General features: G+C 26.7%; 2 long non-coding RNA genes across 5 annotated transcripts; one reads left to right on the forward strand and one right to left on the reverse strand.

Moving 5' to 3' along the window:
• Positions 1–3,551: 3,551 nt before the first annotated feature.
• Positions 3,552–4,534, reverse strand: LOC111621653. Its single transcript, XR_002756115.1, has 3 exons — positions 4,083–4,534; positions 3,763–3,984; positions 3,552–3,651 (listed from the first exon to the last, which is right to left on the reverse strand). It is a non-coding gene; the product is annotated as an uncharacterized LOC111621653 (long non-coding RNA).
• A 10,396-nt stretch (positions 4,535–14,930) lies between these two features.
• LOC111621661 lies at positions 14,931–27,698 on the forward strand. Of its 4 annotated transcripts, none has more exons than XR_002756120.1 (4): positions 14,931–15,334; positions 19,541–19,586; positions 27,353–27,473; positions 27,544–27,698. It is a non-coding gene; the product is annotated as an uncharacterized LOC111621661 (long non-coding RNA). The 4 variants fall into 4 exon arrangements; XR_002756121.1 differs by lacking the exon at positions 14,931–15,334 and adding an exon at positions 18,835–18,933; XR_002756119.1 differs by lacking the exons at positions 14,931–15,334; positions 19,541–19,586 and adding exons at positions 18,891–18,933; positions 22,013–22,058.
• The last annotated feature ends 220 nt before the right edge of the window (positions 27,699–27,918 follow it).

Here is a 27,918-nt window from a genome sequence, read left to right on the forward strand (position 1 = left end):
CATTATTGATATTAATCAACACAACATATTCTACAACAGTTACATGGAAAAGTTTGAACGATTTATTTGAATCTACGAAAACATTAAATATTTTTTTGAATTAATTTTTGTTTATTTATTTATATAGTCTGAATACAGTATTCGTCATTGTAAATTATTTTATACAAGAAAAATTAGAAAAAAATTAAAATAAGCAAATTTTCATATTTTATTAATATTTTATTAATATTTTATTGTTTCAGATGTAAGTCACATCTGAAACAATAAAATATTTTGTTTTTTTTATTAAATAGTATTCACAACCAACATAAAACTTATACATTTTTTGCTCTAGATCATGTTTTCAACACTCTCTTCATTGCAGAAGAAGCAAAAGTAAACTTTTTATTAAGAGAAACGATGACATCTTATGTAATAGTTTAAAATAGATTTTAATTGTTTGTATAATCATAAAATGACACATAATTGCTGTCACGCATCTGTGAGGGCGGATTCTGATGAAAATGAATGTGTCATATAACTTATATTCAATAAGCTGATAACGAACATGCTAAACATAAATATTCAATTCGTACCAGTACAGTTTAAGTAACATGTCAACTATAAGAAAAATATTTATATCGATTTAATCTTTATAATAATGGCAATAAGTAGAAGAAATATTGTAATAAACATGTACAATAAACTCACTTTAAAAAAAAAGAAAACATTAAAATATAGAACAAATTTGCATTGTTAGATTATTATCAGCTATATAAATTAGTCAAAAATTTACATCAATCTTACCTGAATTTTTAAAATGTTAATTTATATCAATACTAAGTAAACAGAACGTTTAATTAATTAAATATTTTAAACTCTTTTTTTAAAACAAATTATACAAACACTATTAGATATTTTTATAAGTTTAACTTAATTATTTTACTTTTAAAATTGATCTGTAGAAAAACTAAAATGTTATAAAAATTATTTTTGCATAAGCAATAAAGAGATAAAATCAAAAGTTATTTAATATTATATGAAAGTTTGCCTTTGTTTCATCTTAAATAATAAATATTATTTTTATAATTTTATCTCAACATCTAGTTAAGTATTCTTTAAATATATTAATTAAAAACAAAATAAATTATCGTTACAAAATATCAAAATAATGAACAATCAAATATCATATTGAAAACATTTATTTAATTTAGTATCTGATAAATATCAGATTCTAAGATAAATTTTACAAGTACACATTATTCTATTCTATTCATTATTATTATTCTCACTTTATTAAATTTATAAAAGCATGCGTAATTCGGAAATAAATACAAATAGAATTATTTTTATTCAATAATATTTTTCTATCTCAGTATCTCTTACTGAAAATTTTCTAAGGAACCTAAATTCTTCCTCTAAAATCTTTTACAAGCAGCTCATTAACGTTGATAAAGGAAGTCAAGCAGTTTTACCACTACAATATATAATAATACTAAACAAACTTGTCCTCGAAATGACAAATTTTATTGACATTTTTTTTTGTAAATAACTTTTTTATGAATAGATCAAATAAAAATTTTATTTTATAAAGTAAATAAATAAATCATGAAAATACTCACTATTGAAAAATGTTCTGTTTAACTAATTTATAGTTAGAATAATATTTTATTATTAATAATTAAAAGTTATGTGCAAAAAAATTCGATAATTCATAAATGTCTTTATAAATTTGTCAAGTGTTGTAAAAAAATTATAAATTCAAAGTTTTAAAAAAGTTTTATTTTAAATTATACTTTTTAAATATATAGATAGTTATTTTATTAATAAAATACTATATAATTATCAGATATTAAAATAAAAAAGTTTCTTCTATTCAATGATTTTAATAATATGTATTGTACTTTGTAGAGGGGGTGTAATATTATAGATCTTTATTTGTTAGAAGTAAACTTTTAATTATTATTAAAACAAGTTAGTAAAGTATAATTATTAAATATTCCTACTTTTAATCTTGTCTTAACTCTTAAAATATACTTTATTTTTCGGTACTATCTGTTGACGTACCACAGTGACTGACTGGATTAAATCACTTCAGTATAGATAGTGGGTCCTCGCCTCACCAACGGGCTCACCGCGTGAAGTTTTCCGGGTTTTATTCGCGTGTCTAGCATCTAAATCTTAATAAACTCAAATAATGAAATATATAGAAATTACAAGGTATAAAAAGGCAAAAAAGAAAATTTATAATGTGTAAAATATGTAGAGCGTAAAAATTGTAGTTACATTTACAGTATATTTCAACAACAACATAGCAATTTTCGATGTCATTGTTATTATATTTTTCCCTCAATTGCATATTGCATATTTTTGTGTTCTATTTACTTGTACATTTTACTTATAAAACCCTAAATAAATTTCAAACTATATACTGTGTACTTTTAATAAATAGGATTTAAAATTAATACATAAACACTTTGGAGAATCTGCTATATTTTAACAAAAAATTGCGTTATTACTCATAACAAAAATTATGTTTAAAACTCATCATTAAATACAGCGATTAATTCTAAAACTGTTTAATAAATTTTAAAGTGTATATAAATGAGATATTTTTAATAATTTATATCTTTGATACGACCCTTGTATAGTGTTTAAACAGTAATTAGTAACAAAGATAATATAATATTTATATTAAAATATTTTATTGAGATAGATTAGCGTTGCCTTTATGCTTATAATTCTAATGAATATATTTTATCCGCGGTTAAGAAAATATAATATAAACATTATTTTTTCAATTTTTTTTTAAATTTAGCTCTTTAATTTTTGTCTATTTGTTTTTTCCTTGAAATTTAACTGTCTATGGCATAACTCACCTGCCATAGACAGTTAAACAATAATTTAACGGTTTTTGCTCTGTGGAGAAACATTTAAAAGTTATTATTACGATAAAATGCTATTATACTTTTAAAAATTCATTAAATCCTTATTTTAGTGGTGCCTTGCCCTGCGTACCATACTTTTCCTGTTAGCAATAGTTTATCTAACTCCGTTTGAGGAAACATTTGAATTGAAAAACGTGATTTCCGGTGGAAACCGAAAGTTCGTATTCAGTTAATCCAGGCCTTCTGCTCTAACTCCGTTCTCCAGATTAAAGAACAGAGACGGACAGATGACAGTTGGAGTTTATAAATCTACATTTTTTTTTTTTTTCAAATCGAATAGGAAAATTACATAATACGGTTACCAGAGGTTACCAGCGAGCAGCTTAAGTAAAGAATTTTTTAAAATGTGTTAGATTGGTCACCCTTATGTAAGATATCCTTTCTAGTTATATAAATCAAGTACTAAAATATGATATAATAGAAGGATTACAAGTGCGGAATAATCTAATAATCTTAATGTTTGTTCTTATCCCGGGCATACCTGCTAGTTATATAATATAATAAATTAGTAAAATAATTATAAAAATATCTCAAATAGATAAATTATATCTCAAAGTTTAATTGCTTCATTGTGAAGTTATAATTTATTTATATTTAACATTGTTGGAATAAAGTTCACAACTATTTTATTTACGAAGAACATTTTTTTTTTTTAAAATAAGACGAGCGGCTTTCTTGTTTACCATAAAATTAGATTAAAGGAATCATCCGTCAGTTCTTTACCCTAAAGTTGAAATTATTGATAATTAGAGAATTCCTACATTCTTATGAAACAGTTTAAACACAACATTCGTGCTTTTCAATGAAAATATCTTTAAAAATACTATATACTTACCTCTGTGTTGACAAAGTTCCACAGAGAAGATTAAGACAACTCTAGTGTATGTACTGTACATCCAGTGTACCAGAGCTCACTCGAAAATATCGAGTGACGTTTCCACTTTCCAAAACGAGGATCTTGTAGGGGTTTGATTTCGGGAAGATTTCGGGTGTTATGTGACGGTGTCGTTTACGGTAACGAAGCGTGATATGTAAACAATTGGATGCAACGAACAAACTAGATAATGGTTCAATTGTGAATGTTAAAGCGAGGAGTGTTTGTAAGGATGTGTTGTAATGAAACTGACGAAATCGTCCAAATAACGAAATTCGTACTTCTTCGTCCTTAATAATATAGTGAAGCCTGGGTTGGGTCGTGGATTAACGACCTCGACGTTTTTCTATTTTTTCGCCACTCCTCTGTAAACACCATTGCTACTTCGTCAGTCTTGTTTCTTAGGTCATCGTCTATCTTGTCCATCCACCACTTTCCGGGTCTAAAATTTGTGCCGATTGATGGATTAATACCTACCTGGCGCCGAGGACAGCTTATTGCACTCCAAACTAGGACAGATGGAGTGTGTAATTTGTGGTATATCTGTTGCTAAATAACTAGCAATCCTGTAATAATAAATGTCGTAACTATATTAACAATTCTTGGATTTAAGCTCTCAGGCACTAGACTACTGTACGAAATTATTCCACTCGAAATTTAACGGACCTACGACATTCTAAACTATAAATTCCGAAATAAACGATCTTACAATGGAAGAATCGTCTTTATTGTTTCTGTAATAATAGTATCAAAACAATTATTAAAATAATTATTAAATTTTCAAGTGAACTATATGAATTATTAATTTTGTTTTTCATTTTAAAAATACTATATTTCTATATTGTATTTGAATAGTTTGTTATTAGTTTGTCTTCATACAGTTTGAAATACCTGTGTGTAGCTTATATAACAATGTTTTGTGTGGTAAGCCAGATAAAACATGAAAGGAAAGAAGGGAAAAACCGCTGATATAGTTGAATCTAAAAAGGGTATCATTAATATGGATGGGTGAAAATAAAGCATAAGTGTGCTTAAAAGCACTCATATTATTTCAAATTTCAGAAAGAAACTTTTATAACATTTACATGATAATGCTATTTATATTGTACAGCAGTGGTCCCCAACCCTCGGGCCGCGGACCGGTACCGGTCCGTGGATCAAATGGTACCCCCAAGGAACATTAAATTATTTCCATTTTATTTATTATGGTGTATTTGTCTCGGGTTTGTGCGACTTTTAATAGATGACGGAACAACGGAATAAACTGGACATAAGAAACACACTTCGAGTGTCATTGTCTTCTATTACCCCGGGATGGAACTGTCTCGTTGCAAAGAAACAAGCTCAGAGTTCTCATTGATTTAGCGTTCTAGTGATTTAAAATGTTAAATCACATTATATCCATTTTTTGGTGTAATTGTATTTTATTTTGAAGGCATGTATAAATACAGTTAAATTAAAATTATTAAATTAAATCAATCTAAAATATGAACAATCAACGTCCCCCCTCAGTGGGCCGCGGTAAAGTTATCAAACATTGACCGGTCCGCGGCGATAAAAAAGGTTGGGGACCGCTGTTGTACAGGATCTTATTTTATTTATACTATGTTATCATTATGGACAACACCGAGAGATTTACATTAAATTTTACGATTCTACGTAATAAGACCCACAGAAATATCGTTTGGATAGCTTTTTTTATGGGTCACTAATAAATATAATAAATTGATGCACAAAATCTTTTCAGCCGAAATTTTTTAGCTGGCAGTCCGAATTTTTTTCCGACCGATTCGAGTTAACTAGGTTCCACTAAAGTGATAAATTAACTTATAAAATTTAAAAAATTGTCTAGAGGCAAATATGTATTTTCTTAATTAAATCTTTCTTATTTCGCCATTAAGTATAAATTCGTTAGCAAAATCAGTTCTAGAAAATATTTAATTTTTATTGATTTTTACTCTTCCTAAAGAAAAAATATACGGTATATAGAAGATATTGTAAAATATATTATCCTGCATATAATTTAATACTTGATATTAATAAATACATATGTATAAACAAATTTACCAAGTATCTAGATCTACAAGTTCTATCTATATACCTTTATCACACGTATCTCAACTGTATGAAATAAACACAAGTAAAAAAGATAAATATGAAAGATCTAAACGTTATAACTAAGCTAAAGCAACATATTATTGAAAATTATTAACATTATTACATATATAAATAATGTATAATGGAAAAATTGAAGTAACTTTGGAGTTGATATAGCAAGACTTACAGAGTATCCTATATTTTATTAGTTATATTTTGGAGAACTAAAACAATTTTATTCAACCAAAATGACTTATTTTACACAAAATGATTTATCTGAAATCTTAAGGTTCAATATAACTGTAATAAAATTATTTCCTTGGGCATAAGTCAGTTGGAAATTTTCAAAAGTTTTCTATTTCTGTCGATGTTTTGTGAATTGTTAAAATTTCAATGAATGCCAACGGACTAAAGTGTAGTTTAAATAGGTGTTATTTAAAGATTTATCATTGCTATATTAATCATTATATAAAATCGATATTTACATCGTGTTCATTTTTTTTAATTCCTGATTAAAACATAATGTATTCCGAAATTTCTATTTCATAATTTAAATACAGATGCAAAATTTTCAAATCCTGAAACTAACTTTCATGAAAATTCATAAAATTTACACAATTTTTAAGTTAGTAACGTACAATATTTTTTATTTTCACATTTTTTCTATATTTTCTTACATGCATTATTATTTTTTTTTTTTTACATTCATATACACCGATAATCGAAGGCTGCGATAACACATGGCAACTTGTTTTTAAACTTCATATTTTATATAATTTTAATCGGAAGCATGACCGCACGTTGGTGTACCAGGTTCACCCCAAATCGTGTAAGTAGCAGGAAGCTTTTCACAGTAGCATGAAAATCGATAACAGTAGCCAAATTTGCCACCGTTGGTTAAACACAAATTATTGCAATAAGTATTTTTTCCAAGGTTCCAACAACGATATCTGCAATAATCTTCATTTATCAGATAACCATCTTTGGCTTGTACACCTAGGAAACGAAAACAAGTTATTCTCGAATTTAATATTTATATAATATAATGAATATTTACCGATTAATAAAACTGTCAAAACAACTATTGTTGCGGTCTTCATCTTGAATCGCTTCTAAAGAACTTATGTGTAAGACATCCTCAAGTCGTTAATATATAGTAATTTCAAATTAAGGAACATGCGCAATGAAAGGAATGCTACGTGATTTAATACATGGGGTCAGTATATGTTGTTCACTGCCTATAAGTATTTGTACACATGATTTAATTTAGAACAGATAAAATAAATTGCGTCATACCCTCATCGATTTGTCAAGCATCTACCTATTAGTATCTATTTCTAATTTGTTAATAGAGATACTGTATTTGAATATTATGTAATACAAGATGTGGTAAAGATTTTTTTTACAATTTCTCATGTTAATAATCACAAAAATTACATTAAATTTAAATTTTAAGAATGACTAAATCATGAACAAAATTGTGACAAGATCAACAGATTAAGATAATATTGGTTTTTGATAATTATTAAGAGATGAACTACAAGGTGATCGAAAAGTCATTGTGCCTCTAAATTAAAAACAATGCTGCATAGATGCCCAGCGTTTTTTTACTTTTTTTTATCATTCTGTAGTAACTGATAGTAGGCCTAACTGATGTTTCATTTTTTACATTTTTAAAATATTCTCATGGAGATGGTACTGTGCATACATGATAGAGCTTCGGTTACTTCTGATTATATTTGCTTATTAACTTTATGTTTAGTTTAATAACCAGCTGTAAACTATATATTAGTTCAACTGATTACTAATTAATTTGGCTAATTAATTTGAATACTTTCAGCTACAGTAATATTATTTATTTATTATTAATTCCTTTTATTAGATTAAAAAATATGTATTTTTATTCCTGGAAAAAAATTTTAAACGATCTGCGATTATTTTTTTTCATTTTCATACATTTCCGTTATATTCATATTTTATTTTTTATGGATATTTTTATAAATAAATTTTTTAAACGATTCTTTATAAGTTAAAGCAAAGTTTAAAATATTATGATTTTCATTGACTTGGATAGCTTTATAATTGTTCAATTTTAAATATATTGAAATTTCTACGAATAGACTCATAAAAAAAATAAAAAATTACATTTATTGTATAGGCAAGTGTAATATGTTATCAAAATTTTTTCAATATAAAAATATAATAAGAAATAATAATAAATGTTATTTCTTAATGTCACACGATCACGTTTATTTTTCCATTAAAATATCATTTGTTAAAAATATATTAATATATTCTGAGACAAGAATATTTTCTATAGATGTATCGTTCTTAATTTTTTTTTTAAATGTACAGTGTAATGTAATATAATAATATAACATACTATCATAAATTTTGTAAAGATTCTTCACGAATCGTATATTAAGGATCATATTATTATAGTAGTATTGTTTCCCTTAAAACGAATTTGTGATATTAACCAGATGTTTTTTAGGTAAGTAAATTACATAAATAAGTGTGAGTAAAAACTGCTCATAAAATCTAAAAGACACGGGCGAATTCTCTGTGCTTTTGCTTAGCATGTGCCTCATGCTTAAGAGAAAGTTTTGACTGTCAATATACTTTTTATATGAGAACAAATATGCCAGTAATGATTCATTCTAACTTGTTATATCGTCTGTGTGTGCTTTTAGATTGACAGCTAGCGGCTAGCCGTTTTAAGTCAGTGCGATGTTGCGGGAACTCGATCGCTCGCTCGTGTGGAGGTTTGCCCCAGCAAGCGAGCGCGCGTGACGTCATTCGAAGCATTTAGCACGGCCAGATTGTACCGAAAGCTTGCGGTACCCAATCAGCATACATGTATTGTGTACAGAGGCGGATCTACATAGGGACTAATAGGGTTTAACTCCTGGGCCCCCAGTGTCAAGAGCCACAAAAATTGAATTATTATCATAAAGTTTTAATACTTTTTAATTATAACATGTTTCATGTGTAGATATAATGGGCTTTATAATAGTCCATACTTTTTATTCACACGAAATAACGTTTCTTACTATTGTTTAGTGCTAGAGATATGGCTATTATTTTTATTATAACTTTCACATGCTCAAAAATTTTGGTCAGGACTCTGCTAAAAGATTAAATTAACTAATGGGAAAAATGAAGATAAATGTATAATAAAAGTAAAAATTTTGTCATATTGAAACAACAAATGCATATATAGTATGTGTAAGGACATAAATTTAATACAGATCGAAGAGAACTTTTTGGCTCAAAATACAAATCTAAATCTATTACTAAGAATAAATGACACAAAAACATTAGTTTATTCTCTGGCATATTTATTATCTTTTCTTTCATTTTTAATATTTAAAAAAAATGGTATCGGTTTTATTTTATAGGCTAAGTGTAATGTATTATATACATATACGTATATTTATTTATTTATTTAAGGTGAATGTTATATATATATAATAGTAACTTATACAATATATGTGCTATTATTTATAATATATATAGGCCTATATAATAAATATTATATATGTTAAGTGTAACATAATATATTAACTTTTCAGCCGATAAAATAAATTTTTATAGAATATAAATATTTTTAGTCTAGAAAATAAATTCTTGCCAACAGGAAGCAGGAAATACGAGACAAAAGATGATCTTTTTTCAGGCATTTTCTTTGGCTTGAAAATGTCATTTATTTCTCAGTATCCTAATAGATTCAAATTTACATTTTGGAGCATTTTGAGACAGAAAGAAATATAAGCTATTTACAATTTGCCATACACGATTAGAAAAATTCTTAAATTATAATTCATTGATGGAAAAATTTAATAACAGTTTATAATTTTTATTTACAATATTATTAAAACAAGTTTTATTTGTCAACTATTTAAATATCATTTTAATATCATGAAATTTAATCAAAATTTCTATCTTCGATTTTTCATTTTAATATATTGATACTTTTTACGCTTTAAAACGAAAATTAAATAAAAAATTAAAATTTAGTAATGATAATAATAATGAGATTTCGAAATATTAAATAGAATTAATGGATATAATTCTACGTGACTCAAGATAAAGGTTGCTGTTTGCTATCTGTGAGTACTGTACATCACTTAAATCTATCTATTTGTAGACTGTAAACATGAAGTAATCCTGTTGGATATTATTGCATCATATTTATCCATGATTTGGGAAATAAATATAGAAATGAATGTTGTGATTGTTTATTTCATTTGTTAAAATGTTTTCCACTAAGATAACACAATTTTTGAGTTCATTTTTTATGCTTAAATCAGATTATTTAATATTTTATCTGAGTAATACCATTTTTCATTATGTATATTTTCTTATTTAAAATTTAAAAATATATTCGTAACAAAAGCATATGTGTTGAGAACTTTTAAATATATTTATTCGTTTGAAATATTTTAACCACAATGATATTATTTTAAAATTTCATAAAGAATTAATCCGAACTACCTTAAAAAATAGTTATTTTATTTTTAATTATTTGTTTATTTAATACAAAAAATTATTTTAATGAATTTTTAATTTTCTTTTCAATGTAAATCAATTTATTAAGAACATGTTTATTATAAAAGTATTAACATGTTTAAGTACTTGTTAATTTATTTAATTAACAGTTGTATAATGAATTTAACCATTTATATGTTTAATATATATATATTTAATAATTTATTTGTAAAATTTACAAAACTATAATAAGTCTTGCGTATAAGTAAAAGCAAATTTAGTAGCACCCCGCCATATGATCGATACGTTTCATGACCTCTCCCGAAAGCAGAAATTCGCGTAATATATTCCATTAATTATTAAATATTTCCTATATTAACATACCAATCGCGTACTTTTGAATATAAACAAGGCAAACGAAGACTGTATTATAAATAGCATAATACCGTAAATAATCAACCATCTTTAAATATGTAAATATAGTTTATCGGACCATCCGTAATGCAATCGTCGTGAACGTGTTAACAAAAGGTCCTTATTAATTATTCAAATATTTTTCATTTTTGATTTAGCCTCTTCTTTTTGGTTCTGGATCAGCTATCGTCAGAGCTACCATCATTACCCTGGCGTTTTGGAACTATGTTGCAAAGTGATTAGCATAAATTATACAAGGACAGGATGTGTTATAAGGGAGCGAGAAATCCGGACAAAGTGTTTAGTGCAAAACGAAGAAAGGAATTACAGTAACGCTTTTCCAGAACGATAATGAGAATTACTGATCGAGATCTACGATACTTTATGCACCTTAAAATTGGCGTGGATTTATCTATAAATTAAAAATTACTTCACGTATTTTCCTTTTTTTCCGATTACCAATAGCGTAAACTTCAAACCGCGTGTGGCAAGTCCGCGTATGGCGGAGTTCTACTGTGTAATTGTTTATTAAATTAATATCATTTCAATTTGTAATATAAGACTATTTAATAAATTTATTTTATTAATGTTAATGTGCAAGAAATAGAATATACAATTCTTAAATTTTTAATAATAAATTTATTAATTTAGTTTATTTAGTTTGACTCATTTTAAAAACAATCAGATGTGCTATTAAGTTTACTTCCGAACATTCCAAAGGTTGTGCTAAAGTTTTCGATTTTATGTTTTTCAAAACAGAAGTTATAAAAACAGATAAAATTGTTTTATCTCGCATCCTTGACAATCCTCTTAAATTATTTTTAGATTATTTGTTTTTGATTCTGACAACTTTTGTTACTTGTTTTGTCTACCATTATTTTTATTAAAATTATTTCTATATTCTCAATTATTATTATTATTGAAATTATTTCATAATATATCTCCTTATAGTTAATGGCTTTAGAAAGAATGGTTTTAAATTTTGTACTAACTGTAATCATTTGCACCAAATCATAAATAATTTTGTATTAATACTTTTAAATTCGTCGATATTTAGAGAAATTGAATTTTCTTTCTCACTCTTTGATACGTTTCTCTAAGAATTCGATTGCAGACATGTAAGTTAAGATTTTGATACAAAACACTAGTAATAATAGATAATAGATTAAACAGCTATTTCAATTTTTTTTATATTATTATTATTAGAGGCAGAATGCAAACTACTAAATAACGTCTAAGAATTCTGTTGCACATATGCGCAAGTACTGTACGAGAGTTGATTTATTTGCTGTGATTATAGTGTCGTAACTTACTAATTTTAAAATAAAACGAACGCATGATGATCACAATCCTTCGATGTATTCTCCACCTTTGTGCGCAATTCGCTGTCAAACTACTGGGAGGCGACGAATACCGTCAGCAGCGTCAATTTTAGCCAGTATCTGGAGATGTTGCCTCTAAAAAGTTCTTTCACTTTCGGTAAAAGTCTACACGTGGACTCGTATTAGGTGAGTATGATAAATGTTTTAGTATCTCCACTGTCATCTGGTAAAGAGAATTGGATGTTATTGCACTATTGCAGTCTCTATGGCCTTTTGCGATAAATTGTTGAACGAAAATAATGTTCAAGAAAGTTGTAGTAAAATGTAATGTTAATTGTCTATCTTTGCAATACGCAACGAGACAAGAAAACTCTTTGGAGGTCGTATGCGATGATAACATTTTCAATTTAGTCAATTCTTACCGCAGTTTCTTGGTGCATGGGAATGAGTGGCGAACGCATTCGTTCGATTAATTTTTTAGCTCCGATTCGCAGGACTTGGTCCAAGTTTCATCAATTGTAATAATCCAATAAAGGAAAAAAATCTTTCTTCACACTACAATTTAGATAAACTCAAGTAGTTTCCATTATTTGTCACTTCTGCACATCATTCAGAGCATGAATCATCTTATAGCAGTTTTGCACATTCCCAGCTTCTACGTCAAGATGTGGTAAACACTGGAAACTGTAATGACTACTTTGTCGTTCATTCCTTAGCAAGTCTAACGACATTTATTTTCCAATAATCTCAAAACTGCTTTTACATGTTGTTTGTCTGTTGCAGTGATTGGATGGCTGCCCGACATGCATAATCTCTGTGTTCTTCCGTCCACGGCACCGTACGATATGACAGAGCAGCATCGCCACATGCATCACGCAATCTTTATATGACACTGCTACACATTTCATCCATGTGCATCTTGAATTTTGATAAAACATCAATGTTTTTGGCAAGTAAACATTGCTTATTACAATAAAACAAACACTAAAATCTTTGAACTTTTCCTATTTCTCAAACACAAACATAATCCAAACAAAATGCATAACACATACATGAAAAGTCCAGAAAAATATTTAATGGGCATTTGGGATTTTTTGTTTCAATGTAAAGTCTATTGATTGTACACGTATATACATGAGGACTTATCACATCGGTAAACAGGTTACATTACAAAATCTTTAATAATAATTTTTTACAATCAATTTTTTTACATTTTATGACAATATATAACACACCGGACACTTAAAATGCATTTCGGATTATATAAGAGAAGCATATAGTCCGAAATGCATTTTAAGTGTTCAGTGTGTTATATATTGTCATAAAATGTAAAAAAATTGATTGTAAAAAATTATTATTAAAGATTTTGTAATGTAACCTGTTTACCGGTGTGATAAGCCCTCATGTATATACGTGTATAATTAATACGGACTTTGTATAAAACATCATTAAGGACTAAAAGCGATAGATTATTCAACTGAATTTTGGCAATTTGCTAGATTATGAGCAATTTTTAATGATTTACCAGTTTGAAAAAATACTCCTATATTTATGTGATGTTTCATTGTTCTGAAATATTTCAAATTCTAAGAAAATTGTAAGTTATATTCAATACAGTATTATATACAGGTCAGAATTTTTACAAGAAACAATAAAATACTTATTGTGACAATAGCTGAAACTTTCTTTCGGGTAATGTATGATTAAATCTGTTTCTCCACATTACGCTACTTATAAAAATGTTGATCAGTAATGGGCTCAGCCAGCATGTATAAAAAATCCATCAGCAACGAGTTGCTTAACAACATTTAAAATTGCGTGTGGTGACAAATTAATCATAAAAAACTTTTTATGATTAATTTTATTTAAAAACTTTTAATTATATTAATTATTACGAAATGACAAAAAGTTTAATTTCGACGGTAGGGATGAGTTTTATTAAAAATTGTAAATGCTAATAATAAGTAAAATTTCCATTAAATACTCGATATATGGCAGACGATCCTTCTCTATTTCCACACCCTCTCGATTTTTACCACAAAAATCTCATAGCATCAATCCCCTAATTCACAAAATTTCAGAAATTTGTCCAGTAGTTTTACTATTACAATTGAATGCCTTCAAATTAAAAATTTTATATTTAACATCGAAAAGAAATGGCACACTGATATACATAGAGTTATATTATCTCTTTATAATATATTTTGTATCGCGGAAATATTAATTGATATATAAAAAAATCTATCAAGGTTCATATTAATATTAATTATATAGTTCATATGTAGCAATTTTGTAACATTAATTAAATAATATAACTATATTAAAAATTAACCAAAACATTGCAAACTATGTTTCGCTATATCTGCCTAAAATAATTTTCAGGTAACTGATTATAAGAATTTATTCCGTGGAATATTTTTACTAATGCATTTAATAACCTAATTCGACTTTTAAAAAAGAAAATTATGAGTATATAGAACGATACAATGGGCACACGTGTTGTCTGGTAAAACGAATGAAACGGACTATGTCATTGGATTGTTTATCCAGTTGTATTGAAGCCGCTTTATCAGGCAATGCGCCAAATTATATGATAACATTCTCTCTATGTTCAGGTTTATAAGAATGCAGTATTTCTAATAACTTCAAATAATTTCTTTATAACGTTTATAATCTATGATCTGTATACTAACTGTAATCATTTGCACCAAATCATAAATAATTTTGTATTAATACTTTTAAATTCGTCGATATTTAGAGAAATTGAATTTTCTTTCTCACTCTTTGATACGTTTCTCTAAGAATTCGATTGCAGACATGTAAGTTAAGATTTTGATACAAAACACTAGTAATAATAGATAATAGATTAAACAGCTATTTCAATTTTTTTTATATTATTATTATTAGAGGCAGAATGCAAACTACTAAATAACGTCTAAGAATTCTGTTGCACATATGCGCAAGTACTGTACGAGAGTTGATTTATTTGCTGTGATTATAGTGTCGTAACTTACTAATTTTAAAATAAAACGAACGCATGATGATCACAATCCTTCGATGTATTCTCCACCTTTGTGCGCAATTCGCTGTCAAACTACTGGGAGGCGACGAATACCGTCAGCAGCGTCAATTTTAGCCAGTATCTGGAGATGTTGCCTCTAAAAAGTTCTTTCACTTTCGGTAAAAGTCTACACGTGGACTCGTATTAGGTGAGTATGATAAATGTTTTAGTATCTCCACTGTCATCTGGTAAAGAGAATTGGATGTTATTGCACTATTGCAGTCTCTATGGCCTTTTGCGATAAATTGTTGAACGAAAATAATGTTCAAGAAAGTTGTAGTAAAATGTAATGTTAATTGTCTATCTTTGCAATACGCAACGAGACAAGAAAACTCTTTGGAGGTCGTATGCGATGATAACATTTTCAATTTAGTCAATTCTTACCGCAGTTTCTTGGTGCATGGGAATGAGTGGCGAACGCATTCGTTCGATTAATTTTTTAGCTCCGATTCGCAGGACTTGGTCCAAGTTTCATCAATTGTAATAATCCAATAAAGGAAAAAAATCTTTCTTCACACTACAATTTAGATAAACTCAAGTAGTTTCCATTATTTGTCACTTCTGCACATCATTCAGAGCATGAATCATCTTATAGCAGTTTTGCACATTCCCAGCTTCTACGTCAAGATGTGGTAAACACTGGAAACTGTAATGACTACTTTGTCGTTCATTCCTTAGCAAGTCTAACGACATTTATTTTCCAATAATCTCAAAACTGCTTTTACATGTTGTTTGTCTGTTGCAGTGATTGGATGGCTGCCCGACATGCATAATCTCTGTGTTCTTCCGTCCACGGCACCGTACGATATGACAGAGCAGCATCGCCACATGCATCACGCAATCTTTATATGACACTGCTACACATTTCATCCATGTGCATCTTGAATTTTGATAAAACATCAATGTTTTTGGCAAGTAAACATTGCTTATTACAATAAAACAAACACTAAAATCTTTGAACTTTTCCTATTTCTCAAACACAAACATAATCCAAACAAAATGCATAACACATACATGAAAAGTCCAGAAAAATATTTAATGGGCATTTGGGATTTTTTGTTTCAATGTAAAGTCTATTGATTGTACACGTATATACATGAGGACTTATCACATCGGTAAACAGGTTACATTACAAAATCTTTAATAATAATTTTTTACAATCAATTTTTTTACATTTTATGACAATATATAACACACCGGACACTTAAAATGCATTTCGGATTATATAAGAGAAGCATATAGTCCGAAATGCATTTTAAGTGTTCAGTGTGTTATATATTGTCATAAAATGTAAAAAAATTGATTGTAAAAAATTATTATTAAAGATTTTGTAATGTAACCTGTTTACCGATGTGATAAGTCCTCATGTATATACGTGTACAATCAATAGACNAAACCAAATAAAATTACAAAGCATAAACATGTGAATTTTCATTCTTTTGCCTCTATGTCCTTACCGCATTAAACTTTTTATTATATCATTGTCTATGTTGGATTTAGTACATTAATAAAACTTATTATACTAGTGTTGTTTCAGTAATTTTCACTAATTATAAATTTATTTTATTTACGTTATAATTATTTATATTAGTTTATTAGTTTATTAATATTTAATATAAAAGTCTTATATTCGTATAAATGAATTTAAAAATTAATTAACAAGTTAATAATTAATTAACTAAATTTAAATTAATTAATTAAATATTAATTAATGAAGTTTTAATAAAAAGCATATAGGCTTTATGAGTGGCCTCACATTCCTACTTTCATGTGATTATAAACATGCATCACGTTTATACTTACATCCATATTTATTAACAGAAATCTAAGCGTGTGATTAAGAAAGTAGTCTAATTCAAAATTAGGAAAAATATGAATTAATTTCACAAACTACAGTATTGTAAAATTTTCTAATTACATAAAAAAAGAAAAAAACTATTTCTGAAAAATAAATATATTTGTATTTTCTTTTTATAATCATAAAAAATATTTTAACTTTTACAAACTAAAAGTGAAAATATTTCAGTTACACCATTTTGATAATCATGAATCTTACTAATTTAGTACCTGTTACAACCAAAATGGTCAATAGAGCTAAAAGCATTAAAATATTATTTGACGTTTTACCTCCAAGAAAAATTAACGTTTTTAATCGATAAGAAATATATTTTGATATCGCAGCTTTTTTTATTTAAATTGAATGCATTAAAACCAAAAAGTTGAAAATTGTTTTAAATATATTTAAATATTACACGACCACCGATTGAGATCTTATGACTCTCAGTAACGGCTAACTCAATGCATTGAAAAGCAATGTTCTAAACAACACTTATCTCAGAGATTTTTACAATATATTACAAAATTTCAGATAAACTGTATCCAGATAAATAAATATTTTAAGACTATAATCAACTTGTGATAATAGTTTTAATAAAATTGGCAACAGCTCTTGCTCGACCTTCCCGGCACTGTAACAAGTAGTTAAAGAGACCTTAGGGAAGTCTAATTTTCAGTCATTCTATGATACAAAATTTAAGTAATAAAAGAAGCTTAAAAGAAGTAATTTTGATGAATTATGATAAAAATCTCTATTTAAAAATATTTAAGTTTAAAAAACAATATGATACTAACTCGAAACGTAAAATTGTGTGCGGCATCATCTTTTATAAAAATGTTATTTAAAATAACTTTTATATTATTAATTATCATAAAAAATCAAAACAGAGTTAATTTTAAGGGTAGAATGAGTTTCTATTAATATTGTAAATGCCAATAACGAAGAAAATTTTTTGTTAAGTCCGACCTCATTCGAGATATAACACATAACCTATCTTAATACCCTAGAAGTTCGAGTTCGCTACTTCGAAATTTAATAGCAGTAAATCCCCTAATACACAAGTTACCTTGCCAAATATTTTTTTTATAATCTTATCCCCATCCTGAGAAATTAAATGAAATAGATGTCAACACATAAACATAAACATAACAGAATACTTATAAATTAGCCTGAATTATACGACGCTCCACGTACAATTATTGCTCGCCTTTTCAACCCCCATTTTAGCGGCAAAACTGGAACTCTGCATCATCTTACTGCCCAATCATGACACCATCGACCTCTTGTTGTTCCTTTCTTCTGGGCATATGAGCACTGGCGTGACTCAACTACTCGTCTCCATGAGTAGTTCCACATTCAATTAGTATTAATTTTCTCATTACGGCCCATAGAATGAAATGATTTGGATATTGTATTATCATATTAAACACTACCCTTCTTCCAAATTTCATCAAAATCGTGGGGACTCTTTGTGAGAGGGTCTTTTTAGGTTCGAAAAATTTTTGACGTTTTTCGATCCGTCCAGCCACGTCCCTCGCCATCCAGCCGCCCCATTGTGGGCCTAACCAAACTCATAATGGGCTTGCTAAAAGAGGCCCCTTTAGTGCCTTCAGGACGAAAAGAGTTTAAAAAAAAGAGAGATCGTTGGATGATAATTTATTAACATCCTAAAAATTCGGTTGGTGTATTAAGCAAAATATTTTAAAAATTAATGGAAATATTTTACTAATATGATTATTATTAATTATAAATATGAATAAACGACATTATTTTTATAATAATTAAATTTTGGCTATTTTCAACGAGTCAAATGACAGCATAGCAACCGGTTGTTTACTTTTTTGCTCTCTCCAAATTCAATTAAGATGTAAACACAAGAAAAATATTCAAATTTTCGTAAAATTTGCCAGGTAATTTTTACTAATTACATCTTATAATTATTAATTATTCTAAAATCAATTTTAAAATAGGCTTTAAACACGTGTTTTTAAAATAATAAAACTAATTTTTTAATCTCTAAATGATTTATTGGATAATGTAAATATACATAATTAATCTGTTAATAAGAAATTAATTATGTATAAAAACAACTAATTATTTTTTCATTTTAAATAAGCATGAAATTTATCATTTATAATACATAAGTCATTAAAACATTTTGAAATATGGAGGAAAGAGAAAAAATTTAAATATTTAAAATTGACAGGTCTATTGTATATTACAATGTTAGTGTTAAATTAGTATTGATTTTTTAACTATATTGTTTATCTACAAATAAACATATATTGCAAATGGACATCTTTCTTTTCATATATAAAAATATTTACTGTTGTTTTATTTTTTTTTTTAACTAAAACTTTTAACAAAAATAAACATAATCAAAATTTACTTGATAATTTATTGCATACTTCGTTTATACCTATCATTTTGAATGCCTATTTGATTCACTTCAGAAGCGTGTAATATTACTTTTATTTTTAAATTCTGTTTAAACATTGATTTTGTTTTTTATTATAGAGCCGTAACAAAGTTTAATAGAAGATTCTTCATACAATTTGTTAAGGTAATAAAATTTTAAATCTCAAGTGAATATTTATGAAAATAACAGTCATTATTAATAACTAACATGTGCATATTTATTATTGTTTTGAAACAACTGTATATTCTACTTTGTAAGAATTTATAGTTTTAGTTATGTTATGCTGTCCATTAATTACATGTACAGTTTTTAAGCCACTTTTGATTCCCCCTTTATTCCTAATTGTATAAATAATAATGTTTAGTATTATTATTTTAGTACTAGGTATGAAAGTTTATACATTATCCATAGAAGGAAAGGTAAAAATACATTAATGAACCATACAATTTTTGAGCCACTTTTGATCCTCTCTGTTGTATACATTGATGTTCTTTTGGCATACTCCTCCCCTTTAATTTAGTGTATGATAGTTTATGGACTTCCTTGATGTTGAAAAAAATGAATTTAAAAAGTACTGCAAATGTTTTCTTACTGATAGTTTATTCACATAAATAGTAAGTAAGCTTATAAGAACAAATTGATNGTGTAAAGATTAACCAACATTAAATTCTTTTCTTTTTTTAAAAAATTTTTTTGTAAATTGATTTTTTGTTGTTTAAATTTTGTGTAGAATTACACTGAAGAGGGGCTCATACAAGCCTGAAATGCATATGTAATTTACAATAAAGGAATACTTAACCTCAGAGCTGAAAGAAAGTCTACCGTTTGTTAACCATTCGGATTGAAGAGACATATAATAAATATGAATAAAATACTTTCCAGTGCAATAAATAACAGCCTGGAAAGTAAAATTTGAAAGATGAAAGATTTTAAAATATTGATGTGTTTTTAAGGATATTGATATAGTTATTAATATAATGTGACTAATGCAAAAATTATTTGTGATACTTAAAAATTTAACGACGATTGATATTAAACCACTTTCTCTTCGATAGCAATTGTTTTGCTATTTTAATGAGTGATACAATAACTCGGCGTGGATAACAAACATGCCATATATAATATATCAATAAAAAAGCACACATTTTACAAGAAAACTTAGTAAATTTACTACGCTTGAGTAAAAATTTACATAAACATAACAGAATACTTATAAATTAGCCTGAATTATACGACGCTCCACGTACAATTATTGCTCGCCTTTTCAATCCCCATTTTAGCGGAAAAACTGTAACTCTGCATCATCTTATTGCCCAATCATGACACCATCGACCTCTTGTTGTTCCTTTCTTCTGGGCATATGAGCACTGGCGTGACTAAACTACTCGTCTCCGTGAGTAGTTCCACATTCAATTAGTATTAATTTTCTCATTACGGCCCATAGAATGAAATGATTTGGATATTGTATTATCATATTAAACACTACCCTTCTTCCAAATTTCATCAAAATCGTGGGGACTCTTTGTGAGAGGGTCTTTTTAGGTTCGAAAAATTTTTGACGTTTTTCGATCCGTCCAGCCACGTCCCTCGCCATCCAGCCGCCCCATTGTGGGCCTAACCAAACTCATAATGGGCTTGCTAAAAGAGGCCCCTTTAGTGCCTTCAGGACGAAAAGAGTTTAAAAAAAAGAGAGATCGTTGGATGATAATTTATTAACATCCTAAAAATTCGGTTGGTGTATTAAGCAAAATATTTTAAAAATTAATGGAAATATTTTACTAATATGATTATTATTAATTATAAATATGAATAAACGACATTATTTTTATAATAATTAAATTTTGGCTATTTTCAACGAGTCAAATGACAGCATAGCAACCGGTTGTTTACTTTTTTGCTCTCTCCAAATTCAATTAAGATGTAAACACAAGAAAAATATTCAAATTTTCGTAAAATTTGCCAGGTAATTTTTACTAATTACATCTTATAATTATTAATTATTCTAAAATCAATTTTAAAATAGGCTTTAAACACGTGTTTTTAAAATAATAAAACTAATTTTTTAATCTCTAAATGATTTATTGGATAATGTAAATATACATAATTAATCTGTTAATAAGAAATTAATTATGTATAAAAACAACTAATTATTTTTTCATTTTAAATAAGCATGAAATTTATCATTTATAATACATAAGTCATTAAAACATTTTGAAATATGGAGGAAAGAGAAAAAATTTAAATATTTAAAATTGACAGGTCTATTGTATATTACAATGTTAGTGTTAAATTAGTATTGATTTTTTAACTATATTGTTTATCTACAAATAAACATATATTGCAAATGGACATCTTTCTTTTCATATATAAAAATATTTACTGTTGTTTTATTTTTTTTTTTAACTAAAACTTTTAACAAAAATAAACATAATCAAAATTTACTTGATAATTTATTGCATACTTCGTTTATACCTATCATTTTGAATGCCTATTTGATTCACTTCAGAAGCGTGTAATATTACTTTTATTTTTAAATTCTGTTTAAACATTGATTTTGTTTTTTATTATAGAGCCGTAACAAAGTTTAATAGAAGATTCTTCATACAATTTGTTAAGGTAATAAAATTTTAAATCTCAAGTGAATATTTATGAAAATAACAGTCATTATTAATAACTAACATGTGCATATTTATTATTGTTTTGAAACAACTGTATATTCTACTTTGTAAGAATTTATAGTTTTAGTTATGTTATGCTGTCCATTAATTACATGTACAGTTTTTAAGCCACTTTTGATTCCCCCTTTATTCCTAATTGTATAAATAATAATGTTTAGTATTATTATTTTAGTACTAGGTATGAAAGTTTATACATTATCCATAGAAGGAAAGGTAAAAATACATTAATGAACCATACAATTTTTGAGCCACTTTTGATCCTCTCTGTTGTATACATTGATGTTCTTTTGGCATACTCCTCCCCTTTAATTTAGTGTATGATAGTTTATGGACTTCCTTGATGTTGAAAAAAATGAATTTAAAAAGTACTGCAAATGTTTTCTTACTGATAGTTTATTCACATAAATAGTAAGTAAGCTTATAAGAACAAATTGATATTCCACTAATACGACTAAAAACAGTCCGTGTATAAACAATGCCTTGATTATCTCAATCATTGCCATGTCCTTTCCTGTCAAACTGGACAGCGTCTTATTGACAAATATAATATATTTTGTTCATAAAGTTAGAAATTGTTCATACAGGTAGAAATTGCTTATTGTAATCACAGATTATCAGAATTAGCATGCTTAAAACATGATTTAAAATACACATAAAACTTCACTTATTCTAATCAGAATTTGGTTATACAGGTATACCTCGCCTTACGTCGGTAATTGGTTCCAGGAAAACGACTTAAGTCGAATTTACTTGTCTCCAAATCTACTTGTCACTAGGCTAAACCATAAATTACTATTCCCAGTTCTGTATTTTATTTATTAATGCATTTTTAATAATATATGGTTAATAAGAATCTATTTTAAGCTTACAAACAAATAAATTTTAGTTTTTAGAGTATAGAAAAAAGTAATCTAAATTTACGAATGCATGTACTGTACTGTAAATACAGTACATACTTGTAAATGTACATATTTTAATATGATTTTATGTGCTTTAAACGCTTTTCTAGTGATATTACGACTTCAATATTTGTGGCGGACGGACGTAAAGTCGAATAAAATGACTTAAACTTGATTTTTATTTTTCTGTATATTTTTTTTACAAACGACGTATAATCGGGAACGACATAACTCGAAACGACGTAAGTCGAGGTATACCTGTACTTTAGTTATCATCTTTGACATAGGTAATATCTTAAATAGACATTTTTCAGGTAATTTTTCATTTTTTCCTTAAAGATAAAAATGTGAATGAATCTTAACCAGTGCTTTAATTAATTGGTGATCATTATTTGTTCACAATACAGTACTTTAAGTTGCTGATATCTCTTACTTCAATTAAACACTAGCTGTTAAAACAGTATTACAAAAACTAGAAGGAAAACAATAATGGATTAATTACTATTAATTAATATTAACAGTTTAAATTAATAAATCTTTCTTATACATTTTTATCAATGTTTTATAATTAATTTCACATCTTCCTTATGTCTTCTAGTAATACTTTATTAAAAACATGTTTCAGCCTAATTTATGAGTCTGCTTCAGGTTCTACACATTCTAATAGAACAGTATACTGATTAAAAATATTGATAAATTGAAAAGTTTATCAATATTTTAGCATATCTTTTTAATATCAGAAAAACTTAATACATAAAATGTGAATTTGCACTAATTTCAGTCTTTCTGTACTTGCCCCTCTTAATGTTATAATGATAACAATAATTAAATAATAAAGTGATTATAATAGCAGATTGTACTGTGTATAGCATTCTCAAATATTAACATAAAAATAAAATATTAAAAACAAGCTTATCATACATAAATTTGAGAAAGGATTCAATATAAAAAACTTCGGTTCTTGAATTTATTTATTAAATTTATTATAGTCTTTCTTAAAACTTTTATGTATGACAGCTGTAATTACTAATAATTAATGTGTGGTATTTAACAATATTCCTAATACATACACTTTATGCTTTTATTATTAACTAATCACATAAAACTGAATGTTAATTAGTTTATAAATTTTAAACATAATAAGCATTACAACAATTAACAATCAAAAAATTTTAAATGTTTTTGTCATCTGTGGTATCACTAACATATTTATTACAGCATGAATTAGGTTTAAAGTGTGGCTGTGGTTGTTTGTTAATAAAAAATTCTCTCAGCAAATGCTTAGGTGGTGTTGTTAAGTTTGTAAGCATGAATTATTTTGAAATTAAACTAAAATTTTCTAAAAATGACAGTTAATGAAATAACTTTAAAACACTTTGAATTAATAATCAAAATATAAATACTTTATAATTAAATTAAATGTTTGTTCATAATTTTAATTTCATTGCTTAAAGAAAATTGAAGATAAGAAAACAAATACTTATTCTGGTGTTTCATCATAATTGTAAAATCATCATCATTTTTCTATTACTGACCAGAATTCTATTTGACAATTTTATTAAGAAATTGTTAATTTTTAGATGATGATAAATATTACAAATATAATATTTGAATAAGGTATGCTGTACTTTGTAGAAAATTCAAAACTGTAATGTAGTTGTCAACATTGAAATGATGTATATTACTGTATGAATCTAAAAATTTTTCAATTACCATATTTAATATAGACTAAATTATATTCGTTTTTGTTTTTTCCATATTTATTTAAAATTATTATTTTTACTATTTAGTTACTTTAATATATGATGTTATAGAACTATACAAATAAATTAGGAAAATATCTAAATTAAGGAAAGTAATTTTTCTTTAGATTTCATTATATATTGTATTTCATATTATGATATGATATATTAAAATATTATATAATTAAATATAATTTATAAAATAGACTAATAACATTAACAAATATGGGGTAGAGTCAAAAATAAATCAAACATATAAGTTTTATATTTTAATAGTGCAAGTATTTACAAAAGACCACCTGCAGAATAAACATGTTCTGTAGTTACACTCTTCTAGCTCATTCTTCATTACCTCTTTGAGTGCATTTATCTCTTCTGCTGATTTCAATTTGCAACCCTTCACTAGCGCTTTCATTTTAGAGATATCAAAATTTATGAGAGAAAGTGGTCCTGTGAGTTAGGAAGCTGTGGAAGTAAGGTATTTTACAGTTATTCACTAGAGAATGCTCAATGTTCTGGATCAATACTTTATTGCGATAATGAACCCAGCTTTTTACTTGTCAGAGATGAAACTGTTTTCATCTTGCTGCATCATGGAAACAACTGAAAATTTTAATGTAGGATCCGTTGTTAATAATTTTATCATTGGGAACAGTCCTGTAATACACCAGGATGTTCACATTAAAACATGCCACAAGTGTTATCATCTCAGATCTGTCAAGACAAAACTTTTTTGCCTTGGTAAAGGGGCTGCTTTCTTCTATGTTTTTATACACAAAATTTTAAATATATATTATACATCTTTAACTTCAACTTTCAACTTGCAGTTTCTTCAAATATAAATTGTTAATTTTCATTTCAGATAAATATGTTTATGAAAAATATATATGTAATATAGCTACTGCTTACAGTATGATCACATTAATTGAAAACTCTCCATATTTTCAGAAAGAATAATACCAATAATTGGAAAACCCCATAATTGAATAATATAACATAGTTACAGTTTATACTATGACATTATCAGAAGAAAAGATACAATGCTAAATGTCACTTTACAAAATTACAATGTTTTTAAGAATATATAATGCGCAATTATTTATTATGACATTGTCACAATGCCAGGCTGCAATTTTTCATCACAGTATTCTTAATTTTTTAGTAGTGTCTTTCTCCTGTACATGATGCTTTTCCAGTTAGCAATATGTGCCAGTCATCTATCTAACTCTATTCAGGAGAAAATTTTTGAATTGAAATAAAGTACTACTAGACTACATATGAACTTCTGGTACAAACTGGAAGTTTTTATATAGTTAATCTGGACCTCCAATCCCTAAGCTTTCATTATCTGTCTCAACTTTCATTTATCTAACTGTTCTTGAAATTGAGGAAAGACAGACTGTCAGATGGACAACAGTAGGAATTTATAGGTCTACAATTTTTTAAATTGCAGTCAAATAATATTATAAGAATATATTATTGGTATTATAATGCATAATCAGAACTTTTCCTTATTAAATTTGGAGTGCACTAAACAATAATTTGGTATCTTCACATAAAAAAATAAAATAAAATTATAATTGTTAAGAAAAACATGTTTTTTTATTGAAATAAGCAATACATATCAGGAATAAAACTGAATTTTATAAAACTAAAATATATGAAAAGTGATATATTTCAGTTTTATGAAAATCAAAAAATTTTTCTGATTCTCATAATATTGTTCTGTTATAAAACTTCTATATATGATACCAGTTAAAATATAGTTTATAAATATCTTAGCAGTCAAATTTTTACTACTCCCTATAAATATATGAAGAGTGTTGAGATTACAGGTTAACTATTAATGCCTCTGCTTGCTTTATCATGCAGATTTTTACTCTTGACAGTGGCATAGTCATAGTAGGTCTGTGATGTCAAAAACCACCCTAAATAATTCGAGCAATAGAATATTAATATAAAAATTTAATAAACTTAATAAGTATCATATATATATTTACAAATTAATTCTAATCAATTGTATTTGTGTGCCAAATTTATTTCAAAGTGAAGTATTACTATATCCAAAAGTTTAAATATTAAATATAAATATTTTTCAAGAGACTCAAATACTTGAACCTCTGTCCCTTTCTAATGTAAATTCTGGCTACCACTAGCTGATTAGAGTCAATGCCTTTTATACTTGTAGATCTGTAACAAGCATATGCAATCAGCATACATTTTATTATACATAATGTACATTTTGCCTGTGATGAATGATACTACCATGCAAAAATAGAGTAAGTTGTGTTATGATGATGATAACTATATTTTGATACAAAATATACAAATCCTTTAGATGGTTCAAGTGACTTTAGAACCTTGATGCATACATGATTTACATGTGCTACATTTGATTTCAGGTAGTTTGTTTAAGCAGTGATGAAGTATTAGTATGTTTTTTCTTAAGCAAAAACTCAAATATTAGGTTTTTCTAATCAATAAAAAAATTTGCTTTTTAGAATAAGAATTGTTTTCATACAGAATTTAAAAATATATTGATTTAAATATTTTTATTACAATGTTATTATTATTATTACATATTTTTCTAGGAATTGAAAACACGGGATTTTAAGATAGAAGAGATGTATTTCGCAAAAGAACTGCTATCAAGAACTCAAGCCATCACGTAATCTGTAACAGCAAGCAGTAAAGAGGAAATTATTTATTAACGTATAAAATTTTAATTTCAGATAATTTAAAAAATTTTTATATGTAAATAAAATTATTATTTCTGTTGCAGTTAAAAGAAGAAATGTGAATCATCTAAAGAGAAAAACAGAATAAAGAACTGAAAATTTAAATTTATGTATTAAGCATCAAAATCATTTAATTATCAACAATAATTATTTTTGTTTCAAAGTTTCTGAAAATATATAAATTATTTTCATAGCATATTCAACTTTAAAATTTCGGTAATTCTTTGTTATTTATAGGTTGTTTTAAGCTGAAATAAAAAACTTACATATAACAGTTTCAAAAGGAATATAAAGAAGAACTTACTGACTAGTAAAGAAGAGTTAGCATATTATAGATCATGTTGTAAATTCTTATTCTGATTGATAAATTCTTTAATGAGAAATCTGTGAATACTAAAAGTGATATATAATTAATATTA

The sequence above is a fragment of the Centruroides sculpturatus genome, unplaced genomic scaffold (genome assembly GCF_000671375.1).
Source record: "Centruroides sculpturatus isolate CEXI.00-Female unplaced genomic scaffold, Cexi_2.0 scaffold254, whole genome shotgun sequence".
Lineage (NCBI taxonomy): Eukaryota > Metazoa > Arthropoda > Arachnida > Scorpiones > Buthidae > Centruroides > Centruroides sculpturatus.